The sequence below is a fragment of the Hoplias malabaricus genome, chromosome 9 (assembly GCF_029633855.1).
Source record: "Hoplias malabaricus isolate fHopMal1 chromosome 9, fHopMal1.hap1, whole genome shotgun sequence".
Lineage (NCBI taxonomy): Eukaryota > Metazoa > Chordata > Actinopteri > Characiformes > Erythrinidae > Hoplias > Hoplias malabaricus.
Window position 1 is genome coordinate 4,426,313 of NC_089808.1, and position 23,398 is coordinate 4,449,710.

Below are 23,398 nucleotides of genomic sequence, written 5' to 3' on the forward strand. Positions count from 1 at the left end.
ACAAAAGACAAGTCAACCATGGGACAAGTCAACCATCTCATCTACCTCATGTGTACCTTAATCTGACAGCTACAATAATAGTTATATAAATATTTAATAGTTATATAAATTTGGAATTAAAGTAACAGAGATAGCACCATTCAAAGTGCCTTTATTTAGAAATGGCGCATTAGAATGACTTGATATTAAGTGAGTGACATAATCAGGTGTTGTACTGTCATTACCTTAATCTGACAGCTACAATAGTAGTTTTATACTTAATACAGGATCACTGCACTGAACTGCCTTGCCTTGCACTATTTTTTTTACTATATTTATTTCTAATTCTGATACTGCACTGATATTGCACTGTACTGATAATGCACATTCCATACCCCTTGCACTATCCACACTTTTTCAACTTTTAAACTATATACTGCACTCAAGAGATCATCCTCAGCTGCTCACTGTATCACAGATTCTTGCCAGGCTGTGTTTGATCATTCTTAAGCACACTATGTTAACTTTTTGGTATTTAATTTTTTGATATTTTGATATATGACTCATAGTATACATAGTATATTGAAGTACTCTATGTCGTAAACATATGCACATTTGACTTTCATTTGAACAGCACTAAGAAATGGAGCTTATACAATTAAAACTGAAGAAATTACTTATAAACATAGGTTGTACAATGTAATTGGCTTTGGCAGAGAGGATTTGGCAAATTTTTCATGGGCGCAACCCACATACTCAGCTCTACTGCTCATCCCACAAATACATGTTCCTTACAAATGTGGCACCATTGAAAAGGGATATTAACAGGCTTTTCAACAGTATAAGATTTATTGCTAAGAAGCATTGTTACAACAAATAAATAATCTACAAACACAAATTTCTATATAAATATTTATAATAATATTAGAAATAACCAGACATTGTGAATATACACACCGACATTCAGTGTTTAAACAAACACAACTTTATGAATTAAACTCTGCACTTTGGAATATTATATTTGTACTACACCTTCTGTAATATCAATTTCAGATTCTTGATAATCTGATAATTAAAAAATAAAAATACCATAGGACACATACTCCAAAGTTCATGTTTCCAGATATTCATCATGTCACGTTCTATATTCACAGGGCCATGACAAAAATTCCACGGTACAATTTCTTTATCTTCAGGATATCAATAGTCTGTTATATTGTGTCTTTAGTGAGCCTTTCGGATTTTGAGACACTTTGAAAATAAAGAGATAATATCCGTGGAAGTAAGCTAAAGGTGTAGTTTTTCCACTGTATGGAAGTTGTGTTTGTATTTTGATATCTAGCGGCGACAGAATGCAACTACTGCACGATTTAAGGTGGAACAGGAAAAAACTAATGAATTGATTACTTATCCTTTGTATCCCGGATGTGTACTCTGAATTTTTTGTAACTCATTTTTTGGTATCTGTATTTCGTCTAGCGAATTTGAGCAACTTTGAAATATATTGTCTGAATTTTTTTAAGCTTGAATTTTATCTGAATTTATTAACCTTGAATAATAACAGTGAAAACTTGTTCTTGAAAATTCACGAGTTCAATTCAAGGGCAATTATATTCAAATGCATAATTTCAAAGCAAAATATTCAGAGGTGGAAATCTGAAGACTTAAATTCAAAAGCAGCAAAATTCAGATGCGTAATTTCAGTGCAAAACAAATCAGTGCTACAAATTCAAAAGTGGTAATATAGCAAAGACAATCAATCAATCAAATTTTATTTATACAGAGCTTTTCACAACAAAAAGTCATCACAAAGCAGCTTTACAGAGATCTGGGTCCAAGCCTCCTATGAGCCAGGGGCAACAGTGGCAAGGAAAAATTCCTCAGCCCATGAGGAAGAAACCTTAGAAGGAACCAAGACTCAAAGTCTGATGAGACAAATTTGCTTCCATAGATATCCTTTCTAAAAATGTATGGTTGCCCAAATATACTGAATATTTCAATATTTATGCTGGTATCTGTTCCCTATTTAATATTGAGAATCCTTTGTATTTCATTGATGGTTCACAGCACAAAATTATCCTCCTTTCAGGATTTCCTACCATTTTCAACTTTTTTTAAGAGGAACAAAAACATATATCCCAGCAAATTCTTATTACTTTATCACTGCTGCTGTCAATCAGATCCTCTTCTCGGTTCTTTGTCTGACATAACTTTTCAATGAACACGTCCCTCTGGATCCTGTGTATCCAAAAACATTTGAAAAAAAATGTACATACATGTAAAACTATTGTTATAAGTTATAAATTAGTTCATATTTCCAAAGTTAAGACACAACCCTACTTTTATTTTTAGAAAAAAATATCTAAATGTGCTGGAGAAATTTATTTACTCACTTTTGTGAAGTGAAAGGAAAAAAATACAAATTAAAAAATCTAGCACACCAAGTTAACCAGCTGATCTAATTTACAAACAGAGAACAAAGAGCCCATTCTTCAACTTATATCACACACACACACACACACACATGTGAGCTAAATCCCAGTCAGATTACATACATTGTAAATATTCTGAAATTCATTAATTTTGTTTAAATCAGATTCTGTGAATAAGTGGTTTGTTTATTTTCACCGTGGGGTCTTGCTTGATCTTATTCAAATACTGATTGCTGTCAATATCTATAAGAAAAAGAGCATAAAATATATAAATCTTTCAGAAATAAAATCATCATTACTTACTCTATTTAAAAATCACAGACTGTGATTAATATCATCTACGTCCAATCAAAAACACGTATCTCCCAAAATAGCAACTTTACAAGAGAAGTAAAAAAACCTTTCTAAATTGCAAAGGAATCAATTTAGATCAATGTAAAAAGTTGTTTTTAAGTCGTTTTTGAGCATTTCTATTGATCCATTCATTACAGAGTGTGAAGGACAGGAGCTGTGTCCTAATTTTATCGTAAAATGAAAATAGATAAAAATAGAGATACATGCTTTTAACTGGACAATGACGATACACTGATTTACTTTTGAGTGCAGTTCATTTATGAGACGGATATTTCTGAGACCCGTTACCTGTAGAAATCTTGAAGTTCTTTAAACTTAGAAAATGTATGGTTTTATTTTGTGGGGCGTTGATGATAATAATAATAATAATAATAATAATAATAATAATAATAATAATAATAATAAAATGTCAACCATTTTACCCAAACATTTCTGCCACCAATATTAACACCCTTTATTAATAGTACATATTTATTATTATTATATTTTTATATGTGTGTTTGTAAAATGAGTAACATCTAATTCTGATATTAATGATTATAGGTCTTTGAACAAAAACATTAGGAATTACAGTTGCAGTAATGTAATGTATCTCTCTTACCAGTAACTGGAGAATTCTGTTGCTTCTCACAGAAGAGAATAATCATTTAATCATTAACTCTGTAGAATCTCTGTAAGCAGGAAAGGTGTGGCTCAACTCCAAAGAATAAAAAATCCCAGCCTCTCTTTTTAAAGTAATGATATGTTGGTAACCATCCCAAATTTAAACACACTTTATGATGTTTAAGCAATGCACATATCCGAGGTAATCTCATTAGAAAAGACTGTGATTCTAGGGATGTCTTTCATGTCGTTGTTTTCAATCTTCTGATGTCTATTCTTCAGCTGTTTCAGTAATTATTTCCTGTACATCACGTGACTTTGCATCGTTTGGTCTGCTAGATCTGCTGGGTGTATGAAAATAAACAAACAAAATGTGGATGTCTGCACGTAAACATATCTACAGCTTTACCAGGCAGCAGTCTTAGCTCCAGCAGTTGGAACCAGTATCTCATAGTGCAGTGTATTTGATGGCAGTTATAACACAGGCAAGCTTTTTTATTCAACAAAGCACTTTCACAACATAGAACAAACTGGAACATGATCCCCTATAAAACTACAGTATGACATTTAACAGAGGAGGCTACTCTTCCATTTAATGCCCTGCTGATATTTGGGCACTGAGACTGATGCTATAATGTATTTCACCTTCAGTTACTGTTTCTGTGCCTTTTGTCAAGATGACTTCAAATTCTTGCTGTTTTTTTAGTATTTCAAATACAATTACACATTCATTATTTCGGCCAATTTGTGTTGACTCCTGCCTGCTTTTGATGATGAACATTTTTTGCACAAAAATAAAGGCTAATTAACTTGGCTGAGGGAGGGGAGAGTGACATCACAGCTTCCATGATTCTCTGCTGCTCACTCTCTCTTCATTATTTACAAGCTTCTGATTTATTTCTTGGCTCTTTGTTTGCAATGTACTCTATTTGTGTTCTTTTATTTGAGTTTGTGCCTGTTTCAATCCTGTTCCGTTATCCACCCTCAGGTTGTTTTACTTATGTTTCATGTTGTTTGCTTGGAAAAAGAGCTTCATGCTTTTAGGACTGATTTAGAAATAATTGCTGTAAAAAAGGTACATAATTAACAGGACGGACAACACATAAATGGCCAATATCTGTGCCGTTCCAAAAGTGACAGGTACCTAACGGCTGTGTTTAATTATTATTATTATTATTTTTTTTTTTTCTGTTGAATGCTTTGGCCAATTTTCCGAACGTGGAACTCCCCCTTCCTATCTACTGTTAAACATCAAGGGAGGTTTGCTGCCATTTCCTCCACTCTCCTTCCTGCACAGTCCAGAAATATGTCAACACATAACAATGTTGTTTTGTCCCACACTTTGCAGTAATTTGCTCTAGAAAGAACATATGCAGAATGATACAAATATAAGTATTTCTTACAGCATTGTATAGTGATCCGTATTGTTCCTTTAATTTGGCTTCATATGCATTCTGAAGCCACCCTGAATTCCTGCTCAAAAATATGAGTTCACCTCCAGGTTTCAGCCTTTATGGGTGTGGTCTGCACTAGCAAAAAAATATAATGCAAAGTTGGAGTATAATATTGCACCCAGAAAACGCAAATGTATTATATTTCTTTTACCTCGCTATTATTTATCATTTACATCAGTGTATTGTTTGCTGTTCTTCACATGGAAAGGTCTTTTATTTGCTTTTACTAAATAATAAAACAGTCTGAAAGAAATCAAAATAGAGATGAATGATTTTCAAACTCTTTATTTCCAGCACTGTTTACATAGTTAACCTTTCAGTGATAATATTGCTGATCAAACGATAAGCAGTGTACAAATAGTTTAGCCAAAAGTCTATATTAATGCTTTTTTGTTAATCAATGCTTCCTTTATTTCCCATCGAATCTGTGATTTTCCTAAACTCCCCATTCAGTCTTATACAAAAGCAAATAGCTTGTTACCTAATGCACACTGTGTCTGGGATACTGAACACAGATCTCTAGCCATGCTGTTCTTCTAACTGCTCTTATTCATTCAGAGTCATCCTGATCATCAATGTGCACTTATTGTACTATATTGATGTCTATCTCCCCATACACCTGCCTTAGAGCAGTACAGTCCAGGCTGGCCATCAGCTTGGTGGTTCCTGCCCTCCGAGGACTGAATCGCTCCGTCCATGTTATAGAGCTCCCTGGGCCAATTACACTGCAAAACACACACAGGTATATAGATCTTTAAGGGTTTTTTCAGTTTGGGCTTCCATGTTTCCCTGTAAATCAATGCATTAATACAAAGTACAACGTATTGTTAGAAAATGGCCTTCTTTGGTTTTGTTTGTACATTATTTGGAAACAACACATGCCCTGTAAAATGTGTCTAACTTTCATTTAAAATTACATTAATAGCAATGAGACAAAATGGAGTGAAATTAATTCCTTTTACATTAACTTTTGAGTAAGCGCCTGCATGTTACAGTGATGTTAAAGGAACTGTGTGTCAGATGAAATTAGACAAATGTTTGTGCAGGAATTAAATTTGAATTTGTTCACCTGTAATGCTTGGAATTTACTGGCATGATCCCAGGCCCCTCCAGGCGAACGTACACATTTTCCAGACTGAACTTAAAGGGGTTGGTGAACTCCACTGTCACATACATCTCCTCACTCACTCTCGGAGAGCCAGCCACCTGAGAAAGAGAGAGAGAGAAATGTTGGTTTATTTACCCAATTTAAAAATATACTCAGCCAGAGGTTTTACAAAGTATGATACTTTTGCACAGACTGTATGTCAATGAAGACAATGCTGTTCAGCTAAAACAACTAACTGTATAGCTGAAGCATTCCAAGTCAAAAATCTGCTAGGGGTTTGACAGCAATTTATCGCATTTCATACAGATAGTACTTAACATTGAAACATATATTTAACATATGTTAAATATAGTGTAAATTATTTTTACAGCAATGTTCTAAAATCAATGGAGAAGCGTTGGTTTGCTGCCCTCTTCCAAATGTTACATAGTGCATTTTCTGCAGTGCCTAGAGTAGCAAAAACAGCAGCTCTAATCTCTCTGTTACAGGTCAGAGAAGCATCACAATGATTTTGAATTTGTATTTTAAAGGTAAAAATGTTACGTAGTGTTCCTATAAATTAAAAGTGTCGGCTCATTGTTCCTAATGTCTACACAGTGGTGTTTTCTCTCCTTGAAAGAATGGATGGTAGTAGAGGTTGTGAGATATAAATTTAGGCATTTTGTTGTCATTGTGTGTGTTTGTGTTGGTGCTATTGTATATGTAGAAGTGTGTGTTTGTATGTTCATCACAAAAAATGTAGGTGTTTTGTGTTGGACCTTCACGGAGAGCCTGGGGGTGTGTATTTTGACAAGCCTCATGGCGGTTATGATCTTTCCAGTCTCCTTGACTTTCCCTGTAGCAATGAAATGCAGGCTCCCCTGCTCCACCAACTTCTTCTGATAATCCTTACTGCGTACCAACACCTTCTCCTTCTTACCTAACACCAGCAGAATATAGAAATAGAAATATATAAAATATAAAATAATATTAAAAATAAAATACAAATAACAAGAAGAAAAAAAAAACAAGGCAAGCCTAGTTTTGCCGGACCACCATTAGCCATATAGCCACTGTCAAAGGCATTAGTGTTTTTCTTGTTCCTTTTATTTAAAAATAAATACTAGATGATCTACCACCAAAGAACAAAGAACATTTTGTTGATTTTAAGAATTACAATTACTTATTTATTCAGTGTAACAGGTTAAAGCATGTGAAGTTTAAAGCAGCTGTGCACCTGTGTTTTATAAAGGCACTAACTCCACAAAATGACTCCCCACGACTTTCCTTTACAATATTTCAGGCAAAGACCCACACTCACGTGAAATAAGACAAATTCAGCAATCCTTTCTCTGTGAGATATAATACATTTGTAAGTGTTGCAGTGTTCTGAGTCGTCCTGCTGAGCTTGTGAACAGCAGAGAAACCAAGCCAGAGCCAAACACAACCCCAGAAACACACACAAATGGAGTGTGTTCCTGCTTTGTTTCCTATTATTTATTTACATGAAACGTGAAATAACAATCCTACTCTTGCATGCGTGTTTCACTATTAGGAGTCAGTTAGTCAGTCAGTAAGGGAAAACGCCTCTTCTAGACCGGCCCAGTAGGTGGTCCGGCAAAAGTGCATCAAGCAGTAATATGTTACAAACATTTTTATTGCCTGGGCTAATTGGTATAGATTGAAATTATGCTTAAATTCATGTCGCTGATAAAATTATAAACAAAACCATAACTTGGGTAGAATGGTGCACATCAATATTTTGGTGAAGTAATTCTAAACTTATTTGAATATATTAATATATATCTCGATACTAAAGACACAACTCTGCTAAAAATACATTTTCTATTGAGCACTTGAATTTATGAACAGCTTGCTGAAAGCAATATATATGCAAATATATGCAAATTAGATTCTAAAACATTTCAACCCAACAAGATTTCCAGTTTTGCATCAATATAATAAGATAAAAAAAGGCTGTTGAGACTATGCAGCAATTCTGTATTTAAAAGAAATGTGAAGGGCACATATAAATACGTGTAAATTCTGACTTAAATATGAATTTTAGTTATTGGAAAATGTGTGATTGAAATTTTGATTTTATACTCTCAAAACTATGTTAAAGGTGAATGCTCTACAAAAGCTGTCCAGTTTATATCAAAATTCAAATAATTTCTCATATTGCTATAAGAAAATGATGCAGCTTAAAGCACAATTTGTTTGAACATTAATTACATGTCCATGTTACATTTTACCCCATGGAACTTTGTGCCTCGCTCTTCTGCACCGCAGATACAACTTTCGTCTTCCAGCGTGTCCCTTTCCTCACTGTTTGTCAAACCCTTGTATCTGTTGATTTTATAAAATTTGGAAACTCTCCTTAAAACTGCCAAAATTACCTAATAAATGGATCCAAAGAGATGCTGAAATATGGCTTGAAATATAATTTAAAATAAGTTTTATGTTATTTTTTCCATCTGCTTTAAGCTTATCATTTCAGACATGCAAGGTTTTGTTCTGACAACAACAATGTGCAAACACACATACACACACACACACACACACACACACACACTTCTTCCACATTTCCATATTCTTACTTTGTTGTGGCTGCAGTTTTACAGTGGGAGTTTGGAGAATGACCTCAGCACTGTGCTCTCCAGTGTAAAAGACCATGCTGCCACTAATATAAATTTCCACAGTGCGCTTCTGGCTACTATGGTTAATAAACTCCAGCACCAGCTCAAAATTGTCCCCCAACTGCACCTCCATTGCTGGAATCTCTACAGCAACATCTCCCTCAGGAACAGACACCTTCTCCCGTTGACAGCCAAACTCTTCTGCCTTCTCCAAAACCCTGCGCTCCTCTGCGGAGCCTGATGACATACAGATAAAAATGGATAAATAATTTTAGTGGAAATTTTACAGAGATAAATCATTAGGATCCAAAAAGCCCTTCAGAGCAGTTGAAACCGACAGAAAGTAACTGAATTATTTGAACCATACTTATATTCAGACTTAAATAAATAAATCTGCTTATTTATATAAAAGGTTTTTTTTTTTTGCTTATTCAAAAAATCAAAAGGATGTAAGTTAAATGAACAAAATTCCAGTGAAATAAGATATTTTCTCTACATGTATAAAAACTAATTAAAGTTAATATTATAATCTTTTTTACAATATTAAAAAAATTGAAAATATCATATATTTTATTATCTTTAATAGTGGATTCTACAAGTTCATAATCACATGTAAATATGTCTTTATACGTTTTTTGACAGATTTTTTTTAGAAGATTTTTTCAGGCATCATGGTCCAATAGGCTATAAACAATGTATTAAAATGAGATTAGATTTTCCATATTGTATCTTTGCCAATAGATTGGTTCATGAATTATATTGGTATCTAGGTAGGTAAAACTTTGCTCAGTGCTTAAAATTCTGCCATTATTACGTAAGTAATAATTAAGTATTTAAGTATTAAGTATTTAAGTATTAAGTATTTAAGTATTAAAGTTATAAATAAGTATTTTAATCTCATGCTCATTAATGTAAGCAAATGGAGATGTCTAAAATAAATATAAACATTATTAGGTTAAGTCACAAAAATTAAGCCTAGGAAATTTGTTCCTAGGAAGTTCCTAAGTGTCAAATTATATTTTCCACCATACTGTAGTGCTCCAGCTCTCCTACCCTCAGGGAACTTGTACTTGTCAGTGATGTCGCTACGTCCTTCATGAAGCACTGCTTTGGTTAGTACCAGGCGACCCACATGGCTGGTATTGACCCTGGCCGGCTGCAGCGTGCCCTCTTTGCTCCTGCGGTAGAACACTACATCACTGTTCACCTGCAAAGAACAATCAGCCATTACCAACACATTAAGCAGAAAGGAATGCTAAATGGCACAAATTCACTGTATCTGTATATCACTGAATAAATGATGCTACTTAATAACTGTGTAATGTTTTTAATGTTTTTCCAAAGAAACATTTGGCAAGGTTAGTTTGTGCACTCCTCATTACTTTTCAGAGTATCCAGTCATTTATGAACCTGACAATAGTCTAAGGACACTGTTACGCTGCGCTGTGTATGTTTTCTCTGTCTCTGTAAAATTCTAGGCTCTGTAGTCTGTTCCAGTCTGTGTGCTTGTTCACCCGTCTAGAGTTCATTCCACAGTGCAGTCCATGTGTTCTGTCTGTCACCGTTTCCTCTACGTTATCTCGGTGGGAATCATAAATACGTCTGTGTGACAGCCATGTTTGTGCTTGGTGTTTTGCGTTGTGTATATTGAATTCTGTGTGTTTCTTGGTATTGACTTTGTGACATTCCTACTTTGACTACGAGTTTGTTTTTGCCCCTTTTGAATACTGATCTTAGATCTGTTATGTGTAAAGTATTGTAAACATTGTGTATATATTTCACCAGAGTAGAGCTGGCTGCCGTTTGTTCTGGGAGTGGGTTTTGTGTGTTTTTGTGTATACATAGGGAGTGAGGTATGACATTGTCTCTTGTTTCCTTTTGTTTTTCACTTAGGTAATTTAGCGCTGTCTGTGGGTCAGTTAGGAGGGGTGTGTGTTTATAATTTTTGTCGGCATAAGGCCATCCCGAAGTTCACTGGTGTTTGTGTCATTGTAAATATCACATCTAAAATGTATATTCTATTCATTATCCATTCTGTGTTTCTGTTTGTGTCTTTTTCGTCCACATTTTTGTCCGCATTCTCATCTCTGTTTCAGTTGTTCATTTTCCCACACATTAATCCCAACACACACCTCATTCTGTTACGGCTCAACCCTAGACTGGGTCATAACACCTTTGTTTACATCCAATACTCATACAGTAAGCACAGCTTGAAATGAATGAGTCTCTGAACATGAAATGTATGGTGACATGGGAAAACTATGTGTTAAATTCTGGCCTTCTCTATAGTGTACATTAGAGCTGAGCCTATGTAGGGCAGTGAGACAGTGAGAAAAACAGAGCCGGTTTAGACACACTGTTTAGTCTACAATGACTAGATTAGCAAACATACCTCAGCAAACACGAAGGGGGCATCAAAGGGATAGCAGACTTGGCCGTGTTTGATAGCAGTCACAGATGCAGGTCCACACCTGTACATACCTGTCACACAGTGCTCATACTATAACAATGACAATGCTACTGTAACAAGACTGGCTTTCTGATCCATATCAGATGCATGCATAACATTTATTATCAGACGTATGTGCTTCTGTTACTCACATGTCTTACATAAGATTATGTCCTTGTTGGACAAAACCTTGCATCTCATATAGATGGACTTTTTCAAGAGAAAGGCAATATTTCGATGCAAGCTCATGTTAAAAGTTCATATTCCTGTATTCGTTGGTTGAGTCATCATTACACTTCCACACAGTTTAAAAGAACAGCTTTGTTCCAGCTGTGACAGTATGAGTTTGTTTTCTCACCATCACTTGTCTCCTGAGGAGTAGCATCCACAACCTGCCACCCCCCAAAGCCTTCAGGCAGGTCCGGCCTGGCCATGTAGCACTCAGTCCAGCAGTGATAGTTCCTGTAGGATATTAGCAACACAGGGTAAGTCTCTTTAAATTGATTGAATGACCCTCATTGTAGAAACTCTTAACTGCCTAACTACTGAGATTTATTTACTAGGAAACATACAAGTGCAAATACCACACACTGCACAGTGTCATTTAACCTCCACGGGGTTGTATGTTTGTATTACAGCAGATTTCAGGTCTTGGTGGTTTATCAACAAAGCTCACCAGATGGAGTCTCAGGTGCGGCTCCTGTCCACCTTTCCATTTTCGTCCAGTATAATGTCCATCTTCAGGTTCCCATCGTTGTCATGAGCAGAAAAGTAGTTGGTTACAACTCTGCTGGGGATCCCCAGACAGCGCAAGACTGAGGAAATAAAGACAGAGGTGTGTGAGAGAGTGTGTGTTCAGTGTGTTATATATAGATGGGTTATTCAAAAATGTCCATAGGTGTAAGTGTGTCAGCAAGAATGTATGTTTGTGTGATGCCCTGTTCAGGGTGTGTTCCTGCCTCACGCCCAGTGATTCTGAGCAAGCTCCAGTCCCTTCATAAAATGGCTACAGAAAAAAACATAAACTTATATATTTACACATATATTACACATATATTTAATATAGTCTTTACACTGACAATTTAATAATGAATGTACCAATTGGAAATACACACAGTTACTTGAATAACAATTCTGCTAAATAGCCCAGCAAAATAGTATGATTTTAGAAACAGGAAGATCTGTCTTATAATAACACCCACACTATTGCATTTATAAGTTCACATTAAACAATTGATATACCCATCAGAAGGACATTCAGGTAATTCAGTTCTTTAATATTGACACATGTGACATAAATACATTACAGACCACAGTGGTCCAACACAACTACATTAGACTAGTTATACTCATAAGCTGTATGAAGGTCAGTAGCAGTACGATGTTTGTAAGAGCACTGTTTGGACAGCAGAGGGCAGTGTGAGTATGATGAGTGTATTCCTCACAGGTGTTAAATACAGCTGCGTAGACCCAGTACTGTGCATAACACACAGGTGTTCCTCTGCTGCCAGAGTAGTCCAGCAGAATCTCAGCACTCCCCGTCCACGAGGTTTGGGCCACTCCATACATGTAATCACCACTCCAGTTCCCCACCAGAACGCCTTCATCATCACGGGAGTTCATCTGTTATACACATATCACAAGTTTTTAAAGTAGAATACTCAGCCAGCTCCACCTCCCATAATTACAATTAAAGCAGGGGTAAAAATGCATTAGAGAGAAACAAACAAACAAACATAAAAAAAAAAAAAACAATTAAAGAAAAAGAAAAACAGTCAGTTGTATTGTTCTGTTCATTTGTTTTGACTGCTATCAGAGCAAAACCTAACGACAAAACTTCACTTTTAAAACTACAGCAATTGGTCTCCTCAGTTCCCAAACAGATTTAAAAAAGAGAGGCTCAAGTACACTGATAAACCTGTCCCCATCCCAACTTTTTTTAAACATATAGCTGGCAAAAAGCCAAATATTTAAATATTTAAAATATTAATTAATTAATTAATCATTTAAATATATCCATTTTAAAATCTAAAATACTGTACTTTGTTTGTATTAAATATCATTTTTCAATCATTTGTATATTATTATATTATTACATGGTTTTAATTTAAATTTGTCCTCCTTTTTTATAAATTTTTTTAAATTTAAATTTTAAATTTAAATTGATAAATGTTTGTACATTATTTATATATTTCTGAGTTTAAGATAGAAATAATTATTTGTTGAGATAAAACAAAATTTAAAAAAGTGTCACGACACTTGCTGAGGTCACATTTTGTATCTTTGGAAGAACAAACAATAAAATAACATTTGGTTCAGATTTCTGATTATTCTCTTTAAGTAAAGCCTTAAAATGTAGCAAACTGTTCACTTAACTGTGCATATTAAACAGAACTGATTCTCTTTTTCCATTCATTATGACATTTTGATACATTTTCAAAATAAAGGCAATAAAATGGTTCTTCCCACTGATTACATTACATTAACTGATACACTGTTTCCACAGCGTTGTGTGTCTGCACTGTTCTGAGTGACATCCTGGGCCTAAAGAATGAAACTTTCTTCCAAAATTGACAAATTACATTGAGGAATGGTAATAAAGACCACTTGACCTGAATTTATATCTCACCATGGCAGACGCCTTCCTGCTGATCTTGATAGGATCTCCACGACTGGTGAGAGGCATATCAGCTTTATCCATGATAAACAGACTGGCGTCCAGAATACCGTACTCGAACTAGAGACGAGGACAAAATAGACAAACTCTCTATAGAGATTGAGATTGAACTGCTCTAAACATGTTGTTTTACTATGTTGTTTAAATATATGTAACCAAACTTACTACAACTCAACCTTCTATAACTCATGATAGGGTTTGCAATGCATCTCCAGTTTTATCCAAATAAGTGAATATACTGCTTTAACAAGTGAAACATGCAAAAACATCTAAAATGTCTCATTCTCAGATGAAAGCAGTAGAAGATAAGTAACCTATTGTCTAGTCTTGTTCGTTTTAAGCTATTTTACTGTGTGTTTAACTGCATTAGGAAATAGTTTCCTTTATTTTTTTTTACTGAAGAAAATTGCCCACAGAAAACAATACATTTTACTAGAGAAAAGAATCAGATTATGATTAAAACGTGCAAAAAACAGAAATACAGGATATTTTTACTTTATTTATAAAGAAAATCCACCAGTTTATTTTGTAATTTATTGTGGATTTTTGTGGATTTCAAATAAAATGTTTACAATAAATTTATTACATACTGCCTGGTTCCTGAGGCAGTGCTGTACAAAATGGTACAGTTTTTTAATTAAATTAAATTTATAAAAGGTCCATACATGGCATATTCCCCATCGAAAACATTTACTATTTCACTTCTGTAAGCCACATGACATATACTCAATAACAGTTTTGAATAGCAAATTAAATATGCTCACATGTTCGCAACCTTTGGATACTATCATCAAATCTTTTCCTATGTAATGACAGTCAGATCTGCTTCATCAAACAGAATGGTGCATGGAGAGTTTATTTTTCATATTTTTGTGATGTAAATACTGGTTTGTACCTGTCCATAGTTCCAGGCACGTTCCGCTATGTCTTCATACGCGCCATGATAGATGATTCCCAGCTCATTCATCACATATTCATACCTCTGTTCTTCATCATCAAGAAACACTGAATCACCTACAGAGAGAAAAAACAGGTAAATATTCATTCATTCATTCATTGTCTGTAACCCTTATCCAGTTCAGGGGCGCGGTGGGTCCAGAGCCTACCTGGAATCATTGGGCGGAAGGCAGGAATACACCCTGGAGAGGGCGCCAGTCCTTCACAGGGCAACACACACACTCACACATTCACTCACACACTCACACCTACGGACGCTTTTAAGTCACCAATCCACCTACGTGTGTTTTTGGAGCGTGGGAGGAAACCGGAGCACCCAGAGGAAACCCACGCAAACACAGAGAGAACACACCACACTCCTCACAGACAGTCTCCCGGAGGAAATCCACGCAGACACAGGGAGAACACACCACACTCCTCACAGACAGTCACCCGGAGGAAACCCATGCAGACATGGGGAGAACACACCACACTCCACACAGACAGTCATCCGGATTAAACCCACACAGACACAGGGAGAACACACCACACTCCTCACAGACAGTCACCCTGAGGAAACCCACACAGACACAGGGAGAACACACCACACTCCTCACAGACAGTCACCCTGAGGAAACCCACACAGACACAGGGAGAACACACCACACTCCTCAGTGTGACAGTCACCCGGATCGAGAATCGAACCCACAACCTCCACCATGCCGCCCAGGTACATATTAATAAGGCTCAAATTTTTCTGTATTTTTTTGTAGTTGGCCTGTACATGCTGCGTCCTAAAATGTATTCTGTTGAAAGGTCAAAAAAGCTTTACAGGATGTTGGCATAAAATGTTTCACCTAAATATTTAAAATACAAAGTCAACCACTGTAATGATAAAGGGGCTGGATCACTGCATATATATGAAAACACAAACCACTGATGTTGAAGAGTATATTGGTGAAATATATGCCATCAAGGGAAAGTCTTCTTCTGTTAAGTTTATGATTATATTAGCAGGACAATACCAGGAGTCTCATTTTGCCACTCCTTCAACAATGTGGCTTTGTATATAGAGTGTGAGTGCTTGGCTGGTGTAGACCAGGTCTGTCTCCTTTAGCGCATCATTCAGAGAAAAAGCAGAAAATGGTGACCACATTTACAAGTTGGTCAGTGAAAATTTTGGATACATTTTGTCTTGTACCGTTGTCAGATAAATCATTTCAAAAGGTTCAGAAGAAATAAGAAATCACAGATGTGATCGCAGATTGTTTTTATTTAATTAAAAAAATTTGGAATCAATACATACAGTGTGTTTTTCGTACCGAATTTGCACGTGTCTGTAATATGATTACAGTCATTTTTAACCATTACATTTTGGATAAAAGCATCTGCCAAATTAATACATTAATAAATCGAGATCTCTTAAATAGTTCTCTTTATCTGAAGTTGTGTAAGTTAATGTCACTTTATGTAGGTTAATGCACGTAGTATGTTTTGGCAGAAAAGAACCTTCTCACCTGGTGACCAGGGGTTGAAGATGATGTAAAGTTCCCGTGTGGGGTCCCTCGTTGTCCTTCGGATGCCGTATTTAGTGATTACAGCAACATACAGCCCATATTTTCCCACAATGCAGTCAGAGGCAGTGGTGATGCCCACAGTGACCACATTGCCAACACTTTCCAGCACCTGACCACGCCATATGCTCTGCCGCTCCTCAGTAGGGAACACTGGGATGTAGGTGCCCTTACTATACTGGGGGCTGACACCTAGTAAACAAATTCGATATTTCTTTTAAAGTCATCTGTCTCCATCTTGTTTTCTGCTTGTAACTTTGAAATAGACTGAGAGAGAACTGAGATCCTCTGATCCAGTTTTTCCACCAGGGCATCCAGGTGTTTTATCTGTGATTTAGGATTTGGGGCCTGTTTCCCTGTGTAGAAATGAATGTCATCCTTTCTTGCAATGAACTCTTCAATTGATTCAATTAACTCCATGTTTTGCTTTCCACATGCACACCTCTTAAAGAGGCTATATCTCTTCCTACATACATTAATGACAGTTCGTTTATTACTTTCACTGTGTTCAGTAATTTCTGCAAATGAAACCTTTTCTCCATCTGTGGAAAACACTAAAGTGTGTTTTGAAGGGCTGGCATCCAGTAGTTTTTCCAGTGTTTTCCTTGTTGTATATGTAAGTGTACTGTTCATTTTAACAACCAGTATAAAAACCTGGGGTCCATCCTTAAAGGACATCATGCTGTCTTTAATCACTTGCCTAAGTTTTTCTTGCTTAACATTTTAACAGCTCAAATCTTCCGACCATCCAGGGACACGGACTAAGCTAACACGTCTACCAAATATCGTGCTATCAGCCTTCAAGTAGTGTCCGGTTTTGTTATTCCAGTGTGTGAACGCCTTCTTTCTAAGAATGGTATTTCCAATTGTATTTTTCCCAGCTTCATGGTAGCCAAGCAGCACAATTCTGATTTTCTCAAAAAGTGGTACAGATTCTAAGGAGAAAAACAAAATAATTAAATGAATTAATATTTTCCATGAACATGTGCACGTGTGTGACAAGAATATATAGAATAAAAAAGCACTACAGTTGTCATCATTGTAGTTGCATTATGGTCATAATAGGAATACTGGATCTACGGTTTCTAAATGGGAGAATTGTCACGGGGACGTGAAGGGTGGACTAACGGAGGCGGACACACTCGCTACAACACAGATAATTTATTATAGAAAAAACAAAACAAACAAACTTGAGGAGAAACACGACATAACACGAAACAACACTACAGGACTGGGGCATGAAACAGGCAAGAGACCGAACGAGAACGAGAAACAAGCTAGAGAAACAAAACAACAACAACATTAACAAATGACTAGGAATGGTTACAGCACGACTGGGATAGGAAACAAACAATAACAACAAATGACAAATGAAGTGACAACAACGGAACTTATATACATGAACAAACAAGAGACACCTGACACAGATAACGAGGGAAAATGACAAGGAGGCGGAACAAAGGTGGAGCTAGGGTGGAACGAGGGCGGAGATAGGAACAACAACAAACAGACAGAGCCACATGGCAGGGGAAAATAAACAGGATTGGGCCAGGATGTGACAAGAATGAATGGATTTTTCAGAAATATTCATTTTCCAGGTATATTTTATTCAACAGTTTTTCCCCATTTGAATGTTGCTGGATCCTCTCAATTAAGATGTGATTAGGAGTTGAAAATGTTGTATTTGTTAGCTAATGTAGGTAGGCACTGAATTTGTAAGATTGGGAACCTCACCAAACAACAAAGCAACAATGTTTGTACAGTGTGGTGCTCTCTTTTTTTTAAATCACAACCACAAGCTTTATTATTGGCCAAAAGCAAGATGCACAATGATCGTAAGTTTAGGCTGGTGATAAAGAAAACCAGTTTTCCCAATTGCTCAGTTAAAAAACGTAATATATTTGTACAAATTTTTTATACTGCTAATATCAAGAAGGCTACTGATATATCTGCTGACAGATATTAAGTTTAGCAGCATGTAAATATATTTGAGAGACTCAGAGACCTACAAAAAATTATTCTGGAGTAAAGGGAAGGGCTTAAAAAATTCACTCCCACACTTCCACCCCTCTTTGTCTGAGAGATGAAGGGAAGGAGAGGAGGAAAACTTGCTGCAGTTAGGGCCTGCTTTCGCAGGACAGAGCCTGCTGGCCCCAAAAATATTAATAACTGCTGGAAAACTTTACCCCCCTTTTCTGTCCTTTTTTACTCTTTTTTTTTCTCTCCAATCAGTGGAAACTTCAGCCTCTGGTTTCCCAAATGATGTCATCAGTAAAGAGCTACCGAAAAGAAAGCATAGCTTACTGCACAGGTAGAGCTGATATAAAACAGACTTTTATATACACAGATAACATACATATCACGCATTATATTAGGACCACTGTTTTCTGCACTCACTGTCCATTCTCTCAGCCCCACTGACCATACAAGAGCACTGTGTAGTCCTGCAGTTACAGACTGTAGTCCATCTGTTGCTTTGCATATATTGCTCCTTTCACCCTGTCGGTCAATAGTCTGCACCACCACAGAGCAGGTATGATTTGGATGGTGGGCCATTCTCAGTGCTATAGTGAGACTGATGCTGGGGTGATCTGTTAGTGTGTGTTGCATTTGTATTAGTGGAACAAGCACAACAGTGCTGCTTTTAAACACTGTGCCCACTCACTATTCACTTTGTTAGACACACCCCACTGTTTGTTCCAAATTGTCAATATAAAGTCAGAGATTGTATCTTGTCTGTTGTAAAATTTATTGTGTTGGGTCATCCTCTTTATAAGTCATCACGGAAGCTGTCCACAGGACGCTTTTAGCTGGATATTTCTCAGTCCATGACCTGAAGAAAAAGTCGACCCCCACCAAATGCCCCCTGATTCTACGTTGTTTGGTTTTGTGTTAATAAATATTACTTGATGTATGTACATCTGCCTCGTCCTTCCTTCAGATGTGACAACCGCAATCTTTATGACCCGATAAATCTGATCTGAATAGAGAGCCATGGCTCTTAAAACAAACCCTTTACAGTTTAATACTTTAGTTATTTTCAAGTTTTGTTTGTAATATGTTCTTGGCAAATATGGAACTCTTTTATTGGTCAGTATACTGTAGAAATTTAATGATGGTAGTTTCAATTTTAGTATTATATTGGTTTAGCGTCAGATGGTGAATGGAATGGAGTAGGAGTATTTGGTCATTGGTTAGTTGTCTTGTTAAAGAGTATCTTTTTATGTATTAAATGTTCAACAACATAGTTGCATGGTTATGGATGCATTTACACCCCACAACCACACGATCCACACATTCAGCCCAGTGCAGGTGTTTGGTGTTTGTCTGCCCCATGCTACCATCCTGACCCAAGTGTCTAAGTGTTTTAAACGGTCAAATGTGTCCAATGTATTTTTATGGGTTAAAGGGACAGATGAGAACTTGCAGTTTTGTTAAGCAGAAAATGAATGGCTCTTGGGTCACTGAAATGCCTCCACACATGTATAAGCAATAAACATATATGATAACTTTCAACACATTTTTGTTCAAGACTCTAAGTTGCTGTTTTGATGAGTCCAGCGATGAAGGAATGCAAGGCTAAATGTAGTAGGAATGTAGGGAGGGTCTAGCTTTTGCTACTCATTGTAGCTAAGACCCACCTACGGAGTGGTACAATCAAAATGCAATTGTCAGAATCCTAACAGTGAGACCAGTGTAGCTTAGTAACAGTATTTAAGTTGGTTAGGTTTAATGGTGATTATAACTTATAATAATAATTATTATTATTATTACTGAATTAATTGACAAAAATATTAATAATTTATCAGACATTGAAATACTGTCAACGCTAGGGATGAGTTCTCAGGATTTTCAGACTCTTAGGGAACAAACCCCACACACTGTATTATTTCAAATAATGGAAATACTTTATTAAAAGGAATGATAATAGTTTGATAAACATAGCACAATCATCAAAATCTCACGGAATCAACGCAGGTGCATCCAGTTCAAATTTAATAATTGGCTAGGCTATATGACTTGTGAATAATGTGTTGCTAAATGATTTAATTAGTGTATAAGTTTATCAAGAGACTTAACTCGACATCAGCTTCTGAAGATGAGGAATTTGCTTACTCTTGTTGTTATGATCACCGAGCCGATGGGTCCAGCAGATTTTCGATCTGTTCTTCCGGTGTTTGACTTGTCACTGCTGAAGGTAGGTTGGTTAGTGGGGGAAGTCCCTCCAGGATGGGTCAGCCACTTTCGGTGTCCTTTAGACTGTGTGATGTCAGTCGGGGATTCCTTTCACAGAGAACTGCTGGCCTGGCTGGTTTTCCCGGAGTGAGGGAGAACGCTCTTCAATGAAGCGCTTTTTCCTCCGATCTTCAGAAGACAAGAGATGAAGTACGAGAGCCGTTTGAGAAGAGAGTGAAGAGTGTAAGATGAGGGAACGCGACTCCCTTTTTCATAGGCGGCGCGGTCACACCCATTTGGGAGGTCTCCATCCTCTGATTGGTACCTGGGTTTGGGGAGTCCACGTGACCGTCTCCAGTTTCAGGGAAGAGAAAGATCACATTTTCTGGGCGAATACATAACCTCAATGAATAAAAATACTTCATACATACTTGAATATAGCATAATGAGTATTTTTATCAAATATATATATCGAGTATATTACCAACTATTCTAGATGTTGGAGATTAATTCATTTTTCTAAATTGAGAAAGGAATTCTTCCTCGTGATTAAAACAGTAATTCACATCACTCGGTTAGTTAGTAGACAGTCACCTGAGAATAACAGAGTTAGTAACACATTGCATAATACATGTTTAGTAACAACGACACATATGCGTCTGATATGGTGTGTTAGAGGGAGAAAGGGCGAAAAAATGACTTCACAAATGTCCACTTGGGGGCACTGTTGGTCCATGCTGTTTGTCTGGTTTGAACTCGGGTTGCAAGAGGTCACCATCAGGCAGTCCAGAGTCATCTGTTGATTTTTGCGATAAGATACGTTGTCTCCATTCCGACGCTGACAATAATAAATGCTGAGGTTCTTTAATCCTGGTCTCCAAGGCTCTGATTGATCTTTTAGGCTTAATGGGGTCATAAAATTGGGGGGTACCACTTAATGTCCAGAAGAAGAAGGGGGAGTAGTCATCTGGTGTCATAAAGTTTGAAGATGACCACTCACTGTCGTCACTGAAAAGTGTTCTGCTTAGCCTTCGCTATCAGATATAAGTGTGTGCGTGAGTTTGTGTGTGTGTGTGTGTGGGTGGGGGTGCATAGTCTTTCAGCACACACACACTCTGTGGAATGCAGGTCCCCTCCTTTTATGAAACAGAATGGAGAGTCAGAGTCTTAATTTTTCATTTCTTGATCTGGATCCATACTCCACTACACCAGATTAGTGCACTGAAAGTATCAGAGTCATCAGAGACATTGTGGGTGTAGTGACTGTGGCTGGGACTAGGTAAAATATGTTCAAGTTATGCTTTCAAATCTCCGACCCCTTAAAAACTTGATCGCTCGTGCCCCATCAGCAACATCCTCAAACATTATCAGATACCACTTCATATTCATATTACATACTTTTTACATGATTTTGGCTTGTCAGTGTATTAAACATTTATTTCTGTCATTGATCAGATCATGTTATTACACTTACAAATTTCAGATCCCATGTCTTTGAGCTCTCCTTTCATGTTAATTCATATCACACACACATCATTTGATGCCCTGCACCAGAGATGGCAAATTTGGATCCTCCATAGACATGTGTTTAATTTCTTTGACATTCCTGAGCCTGGTTTGAGATGAGTAGAGAAGTCAGTCAGTTAGAAGGAAAGCTTAGAGAAGATTTTTTTTTACTTTTGTCACTTCTGCCCCTCACACAATTATGAAATCAGGAGATGTTTCCAGTTTCCTATTGTACCCTGCACAGAACGTAAAATTAAAAGGAAAAAATATATATATTTTCAGTTTCTGACACTGTTTCAATATAATATTCTTATTTATTTCAATATAAATATCTTGATAATAAAATAATTGCAAAGTTCACATTTCTTTCATTGAATAAGAACTATTTATTTCTGTATTTTGACTTATATCTGCAATCCACAGTGCTTATATTTTTATTTATTTATTGCTTACTATTTTTTTAATGTTGTTGGTAACTCTGTAAATTGTCTACTCCCACCGCTGCTCAGCCTTTGTACAGCTTTGTAAATCTACCCTTGTAAAATCTAAATGAAAAAGTGAGAGCTTGTCTTTGAAAAATTCTTTACATGCCTTTTAAAGGTGTTTTACTAGTACATGATAGTCTTCTTCTCGTGACTATGGTTCCACTTTTAGAAATAACAATAAACCTTTTTTTTTAAGCTCCATTCATGTAATCTTTATGATAACTGAGAGTAGGACTCCTTCCTTCATTCATTCATTCATTATCTGTAACCCTTATCCAGTTCAGGGTTGCGGTGGGTCCAGAGCCTACTTGGAATCATTGGGCGCAAGGCAGGAATACACCCTGGAGGGGGCGCCAGTCCTTCACAGGGCAACACAGACACACACACATTCACTCACACACTCACAACTACGGACACTTTTGAGTCACCAGTCCACCTGCAATGTGTGTTTTTGGACTGTGGGAGGAAACCGGAGCACCCGGAGGAAACCCATGCAGACACAGAGAGAACACACCACACTCCTCACAGACAGTCACCCGGAGGAAACCCACAGACACAGAGAGAACACACCACACTCCTCACAGACAGTCACCCGGAGGAAACCCACGCAGACACAGGGAGAACACACCACACTCCTCACAGACAGTCACCCGGAGGAAACCAGCGCAGACACAGACAGAACAGACACAGGGAGAACACACCACACTCCTCACAGACAGTCACCCGGAGGAAACCATCGCAGACACAGAGAGAACACGCCACACTCCTCACAGACAGTCACCCGGAGGAAACCCACGCAGACACAGGGAGAACACGCCACACTCCTCACAGACAGTCACCCGGAGGAAACCCACGCAGACACAGGGAGAACACGCCACACTCCTCACAGACAGTCACCCGGAGCGGGAATCGAACCCACAACCACCAGGTCCCTGGAGCTGTGTGACTGGGACACCTACCTGCTGTACCACCATGCCACCCCTCTCCTCCCTTCAGATTTACATTATGAAAGTGCAGAAATTACATAAATTTCCACGGTAAAATCTA

At 37.1% G+C, this 23,398-nt stretch overlaps 1 pseudogene; it reads right to left on the reverse strand.

Moving 5' to 3' along the window:
• Nucleotides 1-5,108: 5,108 nt before the first annotated feature.
• LOC136707241 (coagulation factor XIII A chain-like) lies at nucleotides 5,109-16,604 on the reverse strand (annotated as a pseudogene).
• Between the last annotated feature and the right edge of the window lie 6,794 nt (nucleotides 16,605-23,398).